Source organism: Pipistrellus hanaki, assembly GCF_964339955.1.
Source record: "Pipistrellus hanaki genome assembly, chromosome: 5".
NCBI lineage: Eukaryota > Metazoa > Chordata > Mammalia > Chiroptera > Vespertilionidae > Pipistrellus > Pipistrellus hanaki.
This window is the reverse complement of record NC_140507.1, coordinates 3767453-3781327: the sequence shown is the minus strand read 5'-3', so window position 1 is coordinate 3781327 and position 13875 is coordinate 3767453. Positions and strand designations below refer to the sequence as shown.

At 56.9% G+C, this 13875-nt stretch overlaps 1 long non-coding RNA gene across 1 annotated transcript; it reads right to left on the bottom strand.

The window, feature by feature from the left end:
• Window positions 1-3678: 3678 nt before the first annotated feature.
• Window positions 3679-9757, bottom strand: LOC311623798. The gene is made up of 3 exons (XR_014795208.1): window positions 9635-9757; window positions 4956-8915; window positions 3679-4236 (listed from the first exon to the last, which is right to left on the bottom strand). It is a non-coding gene; the product is annotated as an uncharacterized lncRNA (long non-coding RNA).
• Between the last annotated feature and the right edge of the window lie 4118 nt (window positions 9758-13875).

Here is a 13875-nt window from a genome sequence, read left to right as displayed (position 1 = left end):
GGACGACATGCGGCCCTTTGGCCCCTTGAGTGTGGCTCTTCCACAAAATGCCACGGCCTGGGCAAGTCTGTTGAAGAAGTGGCGTTAGAAGACGTTTAAGTTTAAAAAATGTGGCTCTCCAGAGAAATGTCAATGGCAGCATTGTTGGTGTTTGGCTCTGTTGACTGATGAGTTTGCCGACCCCTGGCCTAGCTTATGGAATGCTCCCTGCCCCTCCCTTGCCACCCGGATTGTACCGTCTTCAGTTACTTCCATTTCTCCACTTTGTGTTCAGGGGTGAAGCTGGAAGGACACGTGTTATGTCTGAAGTGATGTTCCTAAGGCAGAGGGGGGCTGTGCGCGCCATAGTTGAGGGTATATATGTGCATCGTGTGAGTGTGTGTGAGTATGTGTGTGTGAGTATGTGTGTGTGTGTGTGTGTGTGTATGTGTGTTTGTTAGTGTGTGTGTGTGAGTGTGTGAGTGTGAAAGTGTGTGAGTGTATGTGTGAGTGTTAGTGTGTGTGTGTGAGTGTGAGTGTGTGTGTGTATGTGTGTTTGTTAGTGTGTGTGTGAGTGTGTGAGTGTGCGAGTGTGTGTGAGTGTGTGTGTGAGTGTGAGTTAGTGTGAGTGTGTGTGTGAGTGTGTGTGTGAGTGTGTATGTGTGTTTGTTAGTGTATATGTGTGAGTGTGAGTGTGTGTGAGTGTGTGTGTGTGTGTGATGCCAGGATATTACTATCGATGACGAGGCTGCAAACACTGCTATCTGTTTGTTCCCTGCAGCCGCTGAGCTCAGCACCTCTCCTCTCTGCGAACAGAAGAGGTCACCCGGGAGGGGGGGGGCAGGCGCCCCTCCCTGTCCCACGGCCCCAGCTGCTCCCTGTGGTGTCAGCTGTCAGGGACAGAGGTCCCAGGGCCTCGCTCCTCTGCCAGCCAGGCGCCGGGCTAAACATTCACCGAGCACGAGGCCGTGTTTGCGCAAGCCGCGGGTCACTGCACCCGGCCTGCCCAGTGTCCCCCGCAGGCGGGAGCAGGTGCTGCTGAGCAGGCTCCCGCCGCAATCCGCCTGTACGGGCCGGCCGGCTCCCAGGCCGGCTGCTCCTCAGGAAAAGCCTAACCTTGGCCTTGCATGTCTGCCCTGTCCCTTTAAAAGCAGTGGGTCCGTTTCATCAGATCTGCACACCTCCTAAAACTGCTGTTTATTTAGCATTTTTATCCCATCGACGTGCTTTTAAGGATGGAGATAGCTATCAAAGCTTTATGTCGAACAGTTATGACGTAGACACGTGAATTATAAATGGTATATTTTTAAGTGGATTTAAGACATGTGAACGTGGAGAGCTTGCTCCCCATACTCCTCAGCATCTCGCTTGCCCCTCGATGGGGTGAGATGCCGGCCTTCTGCGTTAAAGGCCGCGGTCTGCCCGGTGCTGGGAGGTACCTTCTCATCCACACGGGGAAGGTGGTGGGCCTGCCTCAGTCACTGCGAGGGGTTTCCTCAGTGGAAGCTGGGTCAGGCGGAGGCCTGGCTGTCCCTGGGGGTATGGCTCTGCCGTGTCATCGGCTCGGTGATCCTGAGCCGGGCCAGGCACAGGCTCCTCCCTCTGCAGGTGGAGGGATGGCCGGGGCGGGAGGAGAGAGCAGACAGATGCCCGGACAGATGGGCCTGGCCGCCAGCTCCGCCAGCCTAATGAGCTGCCTTCCGGCCCCGAGGCAGGTCAGCAGCGGGAGCAGGCCGGCCTCTGGGCTGCTTCCAGGACCGGCCTGATCAATCAGGCCTCAGGCTGGAGGGTCCTGCTTCCCCGGAGAGGGAGGCAGGCGGCCGGGCCGGGGAGCCGGGGGGGGGGGGGGGGTCCAGAGCCCCCCACCTCGGAGGACACCGGGAGGAGCTTCCTTCTGGCCTGGGCGGCGCTGGCTCTGCAGGTCGTGTCCCCAGAGCCGGTTGGTGGGTGGGGCGAGTTCTCACCGACCTGGGGGTCTCAGCTCCGGAACCCCTCCCCCCGAGTTACTTCATTTATTCCCACCGCCCCCTGCTTCCAGGGAAAGCCAGGATTCCTCTTCAGGGACCTGGACCCCCGGGGCCTGGCGAACCTTCTGGAAATCTGAATCTCGAAAGTCTCCCGAAGGCCCTCCCCTCCATGAGGCCTCTCCAGGCTGGGTCCCCATGTTTCCACCCCACCGACAAGCAGGGACCACCCTTCTTCTCGTCCCCTCGGCTCCTCGTCCCAGCCTCGAACCCGGGGCCTGAGAGACAACAGTCCGTGCGTGGGGTCCCTGCGGAGAGAGACACCTGCTCTCGGCAGCTCGGCGGCAGCCTCAGCGGCATTTCCTGTCCTGCTCTCGGGCTTGGGTGTGGGTCGGTCATGTGTCTCCTTGCTGTGCTCGGTGAACCCCGTAGGGAGGAAACATGGGGCCCCCCGCCCCCCAGTCCCCGCAGCGCCCTGGTGTCATTCTGTTCGTGGCTCTCCCTCGCCCAGCATGTTTTCGGTGGCTCCGCCGTCGTTGTAGGAAACCCAGGGCTGAGCTGGAAGTGGATGCTGTCTGGTTGCCATGGCAACGCCGTTGGCTTCTGCCTTAGCAGCCAGGCAACAGCAGCCAGGATGACAAGATGCGATTCGAGCCTCTGAGAACAAAACGCAGGAGGGCCTTCCCCGCCGCCTTTTAATACCAGCCTTAGCCCTCCACCCCACCTCCCACTAACCGGGGTGCCCGCCCCACGGCTACACAGCTGGCACAAGGAAACTAGTCCTCTGGCTAAGGCCGAGGTCTGCCTTTGTCCTTGGCAGCCGCCCCTGCCCCCACCCCCGGGGATGGTGAAGACCTACTGTGTGACATTAACATGGTCACCAGGGAGCTCAGCGCCTGCACCAGCCTTCCCGCTGCCGCGGCCCAGGCAGAGCCCTGCCCTCGCTGCCGTCCTGGGCCCTCCCCCGTCCTGGAACAAAAACACCTTTCCTGATGCTGGGTGATGACTGGTGTCCCTAAAAGAGAGGGTGAGTTGCTTGGGTCTCTTCGGGGCCTTTGCGTCTCCGGGGAGCCTGAGGAAGGGCCCAGTGAAGACCCGGTGAGCGGCTGGTGGGACATTAGGGGGCATTTCATCTTCACCACCAGCCTGTGAACCACATGCTGCCGTCGTACCCATTTTATAGACGAGGGAGCTGAGGCTTAGCGAAGCCAAAGAAGACCCTCGGGATGGCAGCCCTGCAGGCAGCAGAGCCCGATCTGGACGGGGACATCTTTTTCCAGCCCGAGGTTTTCACACAATGCGGCAGCGCTGTGCCGAGCTAACGTGGGGAATGGCGTCCGCTAACGTAAAACACGTAAGTGTGGCCCTAACCGGTGTGCTCAGTGGATAGAGCGTCGGCCTGCGGACTGAGGGTCCCAGGTTTGATTCCAATCAAGGGCATGTACCTGGGTTGAGGGCACATCCTTAGTAGAAGGTGTGTAGGAAGCAGTGACCGATGTTTCTCTCTCATCGGTGTTTCTAACTCTCTATCCCTCTCCCTTCCTCTCTGTAAAAAAATCAATAAAATGTATTAAAAAAAACACACAAGTGTAAATCTAACAAAATTATATAAGATCAACAGGAGGAATACTACAGGACTCTGAGGAGCAAACTCAAACAAGAACTAAATGAGTGTCCATGGAAAGGAAGACTTGAATTGTCAAAACGTCAGCTCTCCCTCACGTGATCTATAGATTTCACGCAATCCTATCAAAACCCCAACCAGTGACTCTGTGGATATCAACAAACTGATTCTGAGGTGTAAATGGAGAGGCAAAAGGCCAGAATCACCAACATGACATCTACAACATCACAAACAAGTTAGGGGCGTGACACCCACCACCCAACTTCAAAACTTTCTGTAAAGCGAGAGTCACCAAGCCCGTGTTGTATCAGTGAAAGAAGAGACAAATCAATCAGTGGAACAGAACAGAGAGCCCAAAAATAGACCCACATAAATGTAGTTGACAAAGGAGCAAAGAAAATACAACGGCAAAGGAATGGTTTTTAAAAAAATAGTGCTGGAAGCTGTATATTGGCATGCAAAAAAATTTATCTAGACATCGACCTTATACCTCAACATGGATCACAGACCCAACTGTAAGACACAAAACTATAAGACTTCTGGAAAATAACTGAGGCGAACACCTGGATGATCTTGGCCATGGTACTGCCTTTTCATATACCATCCCAAAGACATGTCCATGGGAGACATAGTTGATCACATGGACTTCAGAAAACGAAGAATTCTGTTCTGCAAAAGACAATATTGTGAATATTTCTCTCTTTTCCGCAGCTAGAGAGTGGTCCAGTTCCTGAGTAGGGGCTGCTGGGCATTGAGAAAATAAAAGAAAGAGACAGACAGAGATGGAAAGAAAAATCTGGGGTTGGGTGGGACCCCTGTCCTCAGATGGAGAGACAGGGACCGGAGCCCATCCAGCGTGTTTATTTTATACAGCAAAATACCAGGAAGTTTTACAAAGGTCATGACAAAGGAGATTGTGTGCATCATAATCATCCCTGGTGCTTGGTTGGATTTATTCGATAGATAACAAAACCCACCCTCTGGCACCTGGGCTGAAGGTCAAGCTGACAACACTCCTGCCTCTGGCAAGGTGTGTTTCCAGGACGTGGCCCTGCCAACGCCACTGGATTCAGCTGACAATAATTAAAGAAAAGCCCATGTGCCTTCCCAGTTGCTCTCTATACAATATCAAGAGAGTTAGAGGACAAGCCACCGACTAGGAGAAAATACTAGGTGACTCTCGTAAGAGACGTTATCTGATGATTGTTATCTAAAATATACAAAGAACTCTTAAAACTCAATAGGAAAATAAACCACCCCATTTAAAAAAAGGTCCCAACATCTCTCCAAAGAAGACATACAAATGGCAATCACATAAAAAGATGCTCTGCATCATACATCGTTAAAAAAATGCAGATTAAAAACAGCAACAAGATACCACTGCATACCTGTTAGAATGGCCAAAATCCGGCCACAGACAGCACCAAGTGCTGGCAAGGATGAGGTGCAACAGGAACACTCATGCATCAGTGGTGGGATGCAAAATGGTGTAGCCACTTTGGAAGATAGATGATTTTCTATAGAATTAAACATGTTTTTACCATTCAATCCAACAATTGTGCTCCTCCGCATTTACCCAAAGTAGCTGAAAACGTATGTCCACACATACACCTGCACGTAGGTGTTTATAGCAGCTGTCTTCATAATTGTCAAAACTTGGAAGCAGCCAAGATAGTCTTCAGAAGGCACATGGACAAACACACTGTGGTACATGCAGACGACGGAATGTTACTCAGCACCAGAAAGAAGTGAACGATCAGTTTTGGTGTAAACCTAAAATGCTCTGAGAAGGTCAAGTCTAACAGCAAAGAAATAAAGAAGGAGCATCCAACTGTTTAAAAGTATGGACTGGGGCCTTGGGCGGGGCCTGTGCCCGAGAGTGGCCCTGAGGCGTAAGCTCCGTCAGCATCTGCTCTCTGCTCTCAGCCTCTTCTCTTCCACGGGATCGGTGCCAATCCGCTTCCAGAGAAGTCCCTCCGTCCCTCCACCAGCCTGGGTAACTGTCAGGGCAGTGATGTGCGGCCACCCACAGCCTCTGAGGTCCCCGGTAAGGACGCCGGCTGACGGGACAATGCACACGCGGGGGTGACATCAGCCCCTTGGGACGGAGGGAACAGTTAATCTCCTGGCTCTGGCCCTGGGCCGCCAGATTCAGCAAATAAAAGTATCGGACACCCAGTTAAACTTGGATTTCAGATAAACAGCAAGTCATCTTTTAATACACATACGGGCCATTTACATGTGTAACGCGTGTACGTGGGAGTCTGCGGTAACTGTCTCTGCTTTAGGTTTCTAGCGCCAGCCATTTAGGGGAAAAATACAGTAGCATTGCCCCAAACTGTGGGGCCCGCGCAGCTCATTGGGGACATTCTGTTCCGTCCTGAACGTGACTGTGTTCTTTGTTCCAAAACCCGATGGCGCCGTCTGTCCCTCTCGAGCCCCATGAGCAGAATCGGCCAGGAGACTCTCGGGAGATGGGGGACATTCTCAGCTTTCCTCCCCCTGCATTCCAACTTCCCCCAGAGCCCGAGGCTCCCCAACTGGAAAAGGAGGGCCCGTGGCTTTCCCAGCTTCTCTTTGCAGAAGTGCCCTGGGGTTCTGCTTGAGGGTGCCCCCCTCGGTGCCGGTCACACTTAAGGAGAACTCTCACTGACTGTCCGTCTCCGGTGCTGGGTGCTCTCTTCCATCGTCTCACTTCCGTCTGAGAGAGCCCTCTCGGCGGGCGGGGCTGTCCTGGTTTGCAGATGAACGGACTGAGGTCCGGGGACCTGTTCAAGGCCAGGGCCTGGCAGAGCCGGGGCTTGAACTCAGGTCTGTCTGGGTTCAAAGCTGGGCCTCCTGTGTCCCTGTCCCTGCCACCATCATGGCTCACAGTTTCAGCTGTTCGGTTGTGTTTTTAGGCCAAACACGGTTTTGCCTGGACAATAATTCATGCCAGGCTCATGGAAGAAACCGCATTTATGACAGCACAGGTGACCTTCACGCTGTGACGCCACGCTCAGCGCCTGGGGCATGTTTTTACACCCCCCCCCCCCCTTTCCTCTTCCTTGTGTGGGGAGAGCCCTCTGCCCCGAGCATTGGCTTCAACTTTCACAGGAAGAGCCTGGAGGCAGGACGTGCCCTCCCTCGGCTCTCCTTGGCAATGGAGGTGGTGATGAGCAGATAGCACAGAGGCTGGGGGCGCCATTGAAGGGCGAATGAAACCTGGGAGAGGCTGCTGTCACCGGTACCGACGGCAAGCACTTTGGGATTTGGGCTCGAAGTGGAGCGACGCTGTAGGTGGGCAGAGGCTCTGACTGTGCTCCTGTGGTTCCGGCTTCTGTGCCCTTTCAGCGCCAGGCTGGGTGCTGCCCACCCATGCCCTCACTCAGCCTGGCTCACCCCCCAGGGGCTGGCGCGGCACAGGTGAGCCTCTGCCCCCTCGCCCTGGCCCCCTCGCTGTGGCCCGCCTCCGGGGCGCTGCGGGCACACGCCGAAACATTACCACATATTTATAGTTTGCAAAGGCCTGCGGTAGACTTTCTTCCTCTGACCTTTGGATTCTGTTTCCTCTTGAAATAGCCAAACAACAGCCCCCAGCGCCATGGCGACGGTCTCTATAGAGACCCACAGCTCGCTCTCCGCACACCCACGGTGCCAGGGCGAGGCTGGCACAGATCTGGACCAATGGAGAGGGCATGGTCCGCCTTGTCCTGGTTACAAAGAACGTGTTTTGTTCTCTCTCCAGCGGGCCTCCCTGTCCCCGATTCAGCATTCTCCCCGCCCCCTCCCCCTGCTCCCTCCTGATGTGGGTTAATGTCCCACCCGCTCCTAGAAAGAGTGGATTTCCAGGCCCTCCAGGGACAGGCCGGCGTCCCAGGCAGGATGAAGCCGGTTTCAGTGGAGGGTGTCCGGGGCCCGCCGAGGAGTCAGGCCGCTCCGGTCGCTGTCCCCCGGGAGAGTGTGGGGGATGGGCTTGCTTGGAACAGGTGATCCCCCCGGGCGCTGTACCCCGAGGTCAGAAACAGACTTAGGTTGCTACCAGGAACCCCTGCTGCGTTGGCCTTGGCTTGGTCGGGCTCGCCCTGGTAAAGGTTGGGGATGTGCTGGCTTAAGAATGGAGGTCCCTGTCCCTGTCCCTTTAACAGGTCCCTGAGGAAGGCCAGGGAGAGGATCAGAGAGAGGAGGACCAGGGGGAGGGTCAAAGAGAAGAGGGCCAGATGGCCAGTGCGCAGGACGGCGGGGAGGCCGGGAGAGGGCCAGCTGGGCAGGCTGCCTGGGTCACCTTGCAGCGGAAGCCTTCCCAGGCTGCACTGGGAAGGCCTGGAGGAGGCTGCTCCCCCCAATGTAGGGTCCCCCAGTGGCCGATGGGCCTCCCCTTGGGCCTGTCCTGAGAGGCAGTGCAAAACCAACAGGACAGGCATGGGCTGTGGGGTCAGACAGGCGTGGGTTCAGATCCTGGCTGTGTTCCCTGGACAGTGATACAGACCAACGGAGCCTCCGTTTCCTCATCTGTAAAATGGGACGATAATCCCATGTCACAAATACACGGTGAGGCAGGTACGGCTGTTGAGGCGAAAGCAGGGCATGGGGTGAAGCAGGCACTCAGGAAAGTTCAGTGCCCGGTCCTTTACCAGCTCTTCACCTGAGAGGGCACAAGGGAAGATCTTTCTCTGAGCGTCTGGGTTCCTGGCAATTTGAACGAAATCCCTAAATCCTGCTTAAAGACCTCACTAAGAACACAAGCCGGTAGCCTAGTGCCAGGCTACCTGTCACAGGAAACCGGAGGGGAGTGGCTTAAACAAGAGGCACTTCACCTTTTTCTCCTGGAAAGAAGTCATGTGCACATGGTCAAGGGCGGACATGGCGGCTCCCGGTCATGCCCCCCACGCAGCCCGCCAAGACTCCTCTGTCTTCGCGCTCTGCTTCCTTCAGGGTGTGGCTTGCGTCCTCAGGGTCATTGCGTGGCCCCCAAAACGCCGCTGCGGCTCCAGCCATCACGCCCCCATTCCCGGCGGGAAGGAGGAGGAGGGGCTGCACCTCTCAGATGAGGCAGCACTTTTTAAAAAAACTTCCAGAAGCTCCGCCCAGTGACTTCCACCTATAGCCTATCGGCCACCCCCTACAGCAAGGGAAGCTGGGAAATTACCGGGCGTGTGGACACCCCAATATCATAGGGAGATTCTACCAGAAGGAGTAACGGGGACCGTTGTCCCGGCCTGGCCAAGGCCGCAGCCTCTCAGTCTCGCCGGGAGGAAAGGTCCTCTGGGGCCCACATTGGGGATATCTTTCCAGATCAGGAAGCCATCCCGGTCCTCTGCCTTCTCTGCTGTCGTTCTCGCCCGGTGAACCAGCTGTTTCCGGAGAGACTGTGGGTGAGAGTGGTGTCAGAGGGCTGTGATGTGCAGCCGACCTCAGATCCCTCCACCCCTCTCACCGGCTGGGTGTCTTGGGGCGAATTCCTCACTGATCCCTCAGTGTGCATTGATTTCCATAAAGGCCAATGGGCACTCAAGGCGAACACCGGGCAGGGCCTAGTGCCCCACGGATGGTCCGCAGCCCACCCCTTCCAGCCCCTCGCCACCCACCTCCCTTCGCGAGGCTAGGAAAGCAGATGTCAGCCGCCCCTGATGTCAGAGGGTGCAGGGATTGTGGGTCAGAGCCTCCCTGCAGCCGGGACAGGAGCCACCCTGAGGAGCCGACTGCCTCCTCCCTGTCCCACCGGCTGCCCTGGGCGTGGGTGCGAGGTGGCAGAGCGAGGCCGTCTCCGGTGGCAGGTGTCACTCTGAGTCACTGTTCGGCACCCGTCACCACCGAGCTGTGCCCTGCTCCTATTTGCCGCCGCCTCAGGTCAGGCGACTCTGACTTCTGTGACCTTCTGGGGCTCAGAGGAGCCATTGGACTGCGTCCTGTGCCTCATGGGATTGTGGGAAGGTCCGTGGGACGTCCAAGCCCCAGATCGCCTGGACACGCAGTGTGTCCACTCCGCTCTTTGGGGCCTTCCTTCCTCTCGGGGCCCCCTGTTCCTCTCCGCTCAGGGACCCCGCAGACCATTCATTTCCTTGGGGACGTTGCCGTTGCCCCTCACCTGGCCCTGCGCAGGCAGGCCTCTCTCCCGGTGCCATCTTTCCAGCCCCTTTCCCAGCACCCTGGGGGCATTTCCGTTCTGCAGGGAAGTGGGAAGCACCTTGCTCCGCCCATGTCCTCCTCCAGGTGTTTGTGGCTAAGCCGTGGGTTCTTGCCAATCTCCTGACCATCTTGTCTCAGAAGCTCAGAAGCCAAGGCCTCCTGCCCGGTGTGATAAGGGCCTCGGGAGGGTGTGGAGGCCCCGAGGAGGCACCCCATCTGGGCCGGCCATCCGGGCGGGGTGGGCCTGGAGGCCAGAGGGAGCCTGGAGGACGAGGTGGGGAGATAAGCAGGAGGGGCACTGGGGCCAGAGAAGCCTGCTCCGGGGGGCGGTGTGCAGACAGGCCGCTGGGAGGGACACAGGTCGGGTCTCGGAGAGTTTCTGCAGAGAAGGCGGGAGAGGCGAGCAGGGACCCCGTAGCTACAGGCCCTGATGGCCGGCCTGGGCGTCGGGGTTTCCTTCCGGAACGTGGGCGTGGGAGGCTTGTAGGCATGCGGCGGCAGCGCTGGCTTTGCTTTAGAACCTGCTCTCTGGGCCGGGGTGGAGGGTCGGCCGGAGTCAGGGTGTCAGAGGCACCCGAGGCAGCCACCCAGGCCAGGACCCGCAGGGTCTTCGTGCTGACCCTGCTAGCAGGATGCACGCCGCATCCCAAGTTCCAGTCCCAATGGAAAGATCAGGAACAGCCAGGGAGGGCATCCGCCCGCGGGGCGGCATTTATTTATAACCCCGTCGTGGACAAAGTGAGCGACATTTATTTATAATCCCACCGTGGACAAAGTTCGGTGGCATTTATTTATAAACCCATTGTGGACAAAGTTCGGTGGCATTTATTTATAAACCCATCATGGACAAAGTTCGGTGGCATTTATTTATAACTCCACAGTGGACAAAGTTCGGTGGCATTTATTTATAACTCCACAGTGGACAAAGTTCGGTGGCATTTATTTATAACTCCACAGTGGACAAAGTTCGGTGGCATTTATTTATAACTCCACAGTGGACAAAGTTTGGTGGCATTTATTTATAACCCTTCGTGGACAAAGTGCGGTGTGTCTGGTAGCAGGTTAGCAGGGCGGGCGAACATGGGGAGGGAACGGGGTCAGGAGCAGAGGGACCTGTGTCTGCAGCTGGCCATTCTACAGATCCTGAGTGGGTGACATCCCGTCTCCGAGGGTCCCTCTCCTGTCTGCGGCGGAGATAGCAGGGACTGGGGGGATCCGGGGACACGACCTTGTGAGGTGCCTGGTTCCTTTCCCGAGTTGGCACCCCCTCCCCGTCTCACTTTGCTCCGTGCACGGGGAATTGACGCTTTAAAGAAGCGACCAGGAGAGCCCTGAGGTCCATTTCATGACCTGAACTGGGAACAGCGGAATCCCACGCAGAAGCAGGGTGAGGAGGGGAGGGGCTTGAGGTGGCGAGCTGGGTTGCTTGGCTGCTATTTTGTAAAAAAAAAAAAAGTCTACTCTGTTCCCACAGGGCTCTCTGAGTGCAGAGTCCCAAATTGGAAATAAAACTGATTTTTTTTTTTTTTTTAAAGTCTCAAAAGCCACCTGTGCCATGGATGGTCTGAGCGGTCAGAAATGGAGCCTCCTCACCCCAGCTGCCTGTGTGCCGGCTCGCCCGGCGGAGCTGTGAGCGAGCACGGGACGCGCTGGGACAGCCTGGCGGGCGGATGAGTCACCGCCGTCTGTGCGGGCCTGCCTGCCAGGCGGCCACTCTCTTTGGACATTTTTACTTTCCTCGTGGGCCCCGTGCCCTGTGCCTCCTCTAACCCACCTCCCGGACAGAGAGAGAGATGCTTCCTAGTCCCGCTTCCCTCAGGAAGCTGGGCTGCGGACAGGCCACCCAGCAGGTCGGAGGTGGCGGAGGCCGGGATGGTGTGAGGGTGGGAGCCTTCGGGGTTTGCAGGCGCTGAGCCGCGCACCATCCATCACGGCCAAGTGCAGTGATCATGTGAAAGAGCTTAATCAGCCCACGGGTTGGTTGAATTTTAAACCCAGGCAGGGTACCAATGTGAGAAAAAATAAAGTGTTGATTCAGGATGGAGTCCTGTGGTTTGCACACACACAGAAGCCAAAAACATCACGTGATGGATAGATGATGGATGGGTGGGTGGGTGGGTGGGTGGGTGGATGGATGGATGATGGAGAATGGATGGAGAGAGGGAGGGAGGAAAGAAGGGAAGGAGGGAGAGAGATATAGGTTGATGGATGCTGGATGGAGGGAGGGAGGAAGGGAGGGATGGATATGGATATTGGCTGAAAGGGTGCCGGGAGGGATCAGAGGCAGGAGCTTTGGGGCTGTCGTTGTTTAAAATGCAGCACCAGAGCTCTATGGAAGGGGCTCCGCACAGAAGCCTGGTCTGAGGAGTCAGCCGGGGGTGACGAGATAAAGCTTCCATGGTAAAGAGCCCACACCCGCAGGCGGGGCTGGCTGCGGAAGTCGTCGGCTGCGTTGTCCCGAGAGGCACATATTTATTCCGGAAGCCCGCGGTTGTCAGGTCAGCAGCCAGAGTCCTGGTTGTGATGGCCACCCAGGAGGCTGGGTGACCTGGAGGGAACAATTTCACTTCCTTGGGTGTCAGCTTCCTCGTCTACACAAGGATGCCCACTGCACGGAGCGGGGAGGGAGGTCCGAGGCGGACGGGCCTGCGTGGCACATGCGGGAGCTGTGTTCCAGCCCCCCTTCACCGGGTCCCTGCTGGACTCCAAGGGGACAGACTTGTTTGGTTCATGTCCCAGGTATTGTGTGCCTGGAAGACACTGTTAAGCCTTGGGGACTGATTTAGGTGGGAACAGGCCAGACTCCTGCCCACAGAGGTGTGTGTGTGTGTGTGTGTGTGTGTGTGTGTGTGGCTCTTGGCATGTTTTCCTGTGTATGTGTCTGTCTTTGTGTCTCTGTGGGCCTATGCCTATGTCAGTGTGTGTGTGTGCCTCTGTGTGTGTGTGTCTGTCTGTGTGTGTGTGCCTGTGTATGTGTGTATGTGTGTGTGTCTGCCTGTGTGTGCCTGTGTGTGCCTGTGTGTGTATGTGTGTGTCTGCCTGTGTGTGTGCCTGTGTATGTGTGTGTGCCTGTGTGTGTGTGTGTGTGTGTGTGTGTGTCTCTCTCTCTATGAGGGTGTGTGTGGATGACCTGCCCCCTCCCTGCCCCAGTGGTCTCTGAGGAGCTGATCTAACGTGTCCTTCAGAACCCGGACACCAATGCCAGTGCCCTCCGCTTATCTCCCGGCCCGCCGCGCTGCGGGAGGAAATTAGATTTTCTTGGCACAGCTGCTCCTGATGACGTCATGCTGGCTGCCATCGGCACGTCCTGCTCTCCTCCGGTTTGTCTTCTGGCCGCTGGGTGAGCACCTGCAGCGTGGGGACTGGGAGACGTGGATTCCGTGTGTGTTTGTTTTTAAAGAATCATCCCAGGGCGGAATGTTAGTGCCGTCTTCCTTGCTGTGGGCGTGGAGCTGGGGGTGGGGGGATGGAAGTGGGGGCAAAGAGGGGGGGAAGAGCGGGAGCTGTGGCTTTAGGAAGAGTATGTCCTTGCAACTCTCTACTTGACCCCTTCGAACGCTGTGTGTTCCTGGGGAAAACACTTTCCCTCTCTGAGCCAAGGTGCTTCACCTGCATAATGTAGACTGTTCTTTGGAGGGGGGAAAAATAAGAATAAATGAAAATGTTCTCAACGATCTCTAGTCTTTACATCTCTGCCCAGGCAGGGAGGCCCAGTGGGGGGACACGGGGCTCGGGTGTCAGGGAGATGGGGGTCTGCATCCTGGCGCCATTCCTTCCCCCGTGTGTGACGCTGAGCACGTTACGACATTTCTCTGAGCTTCAGATGGCTCTTCTGTTAGATAGGATATCCACAGAGAGCGGTTAGCCTGCTGCTGGCCCTGAGGAGGGTCCTCAGGCGGGAGCTGAGCACGTGTGTCCTTATACAGCAGGGCGATGGCACGCTTCGTCTCCTCCAGCTTTTACACTCTGACCCCGTCCGCGGGGCTGAGGCGGCACAGCCTCTGAGGGTGCAGGGGCGGCGGGCGGCGGGCGGCGGGCGGCGGGCGGCGGGCGGCGGGCGGTGGGGCCATCTGCGGTGACTGGCTTTTCCTATTCGAGATGCTCGGCGTCAGCAGGCTGCTCCTGGCATCACCGCCTTCTTGGCAAGCCTTGCCTCTCATCTCAAACTCCGAGGCGGTTCAGCTTGCGGAGAGGATCTGA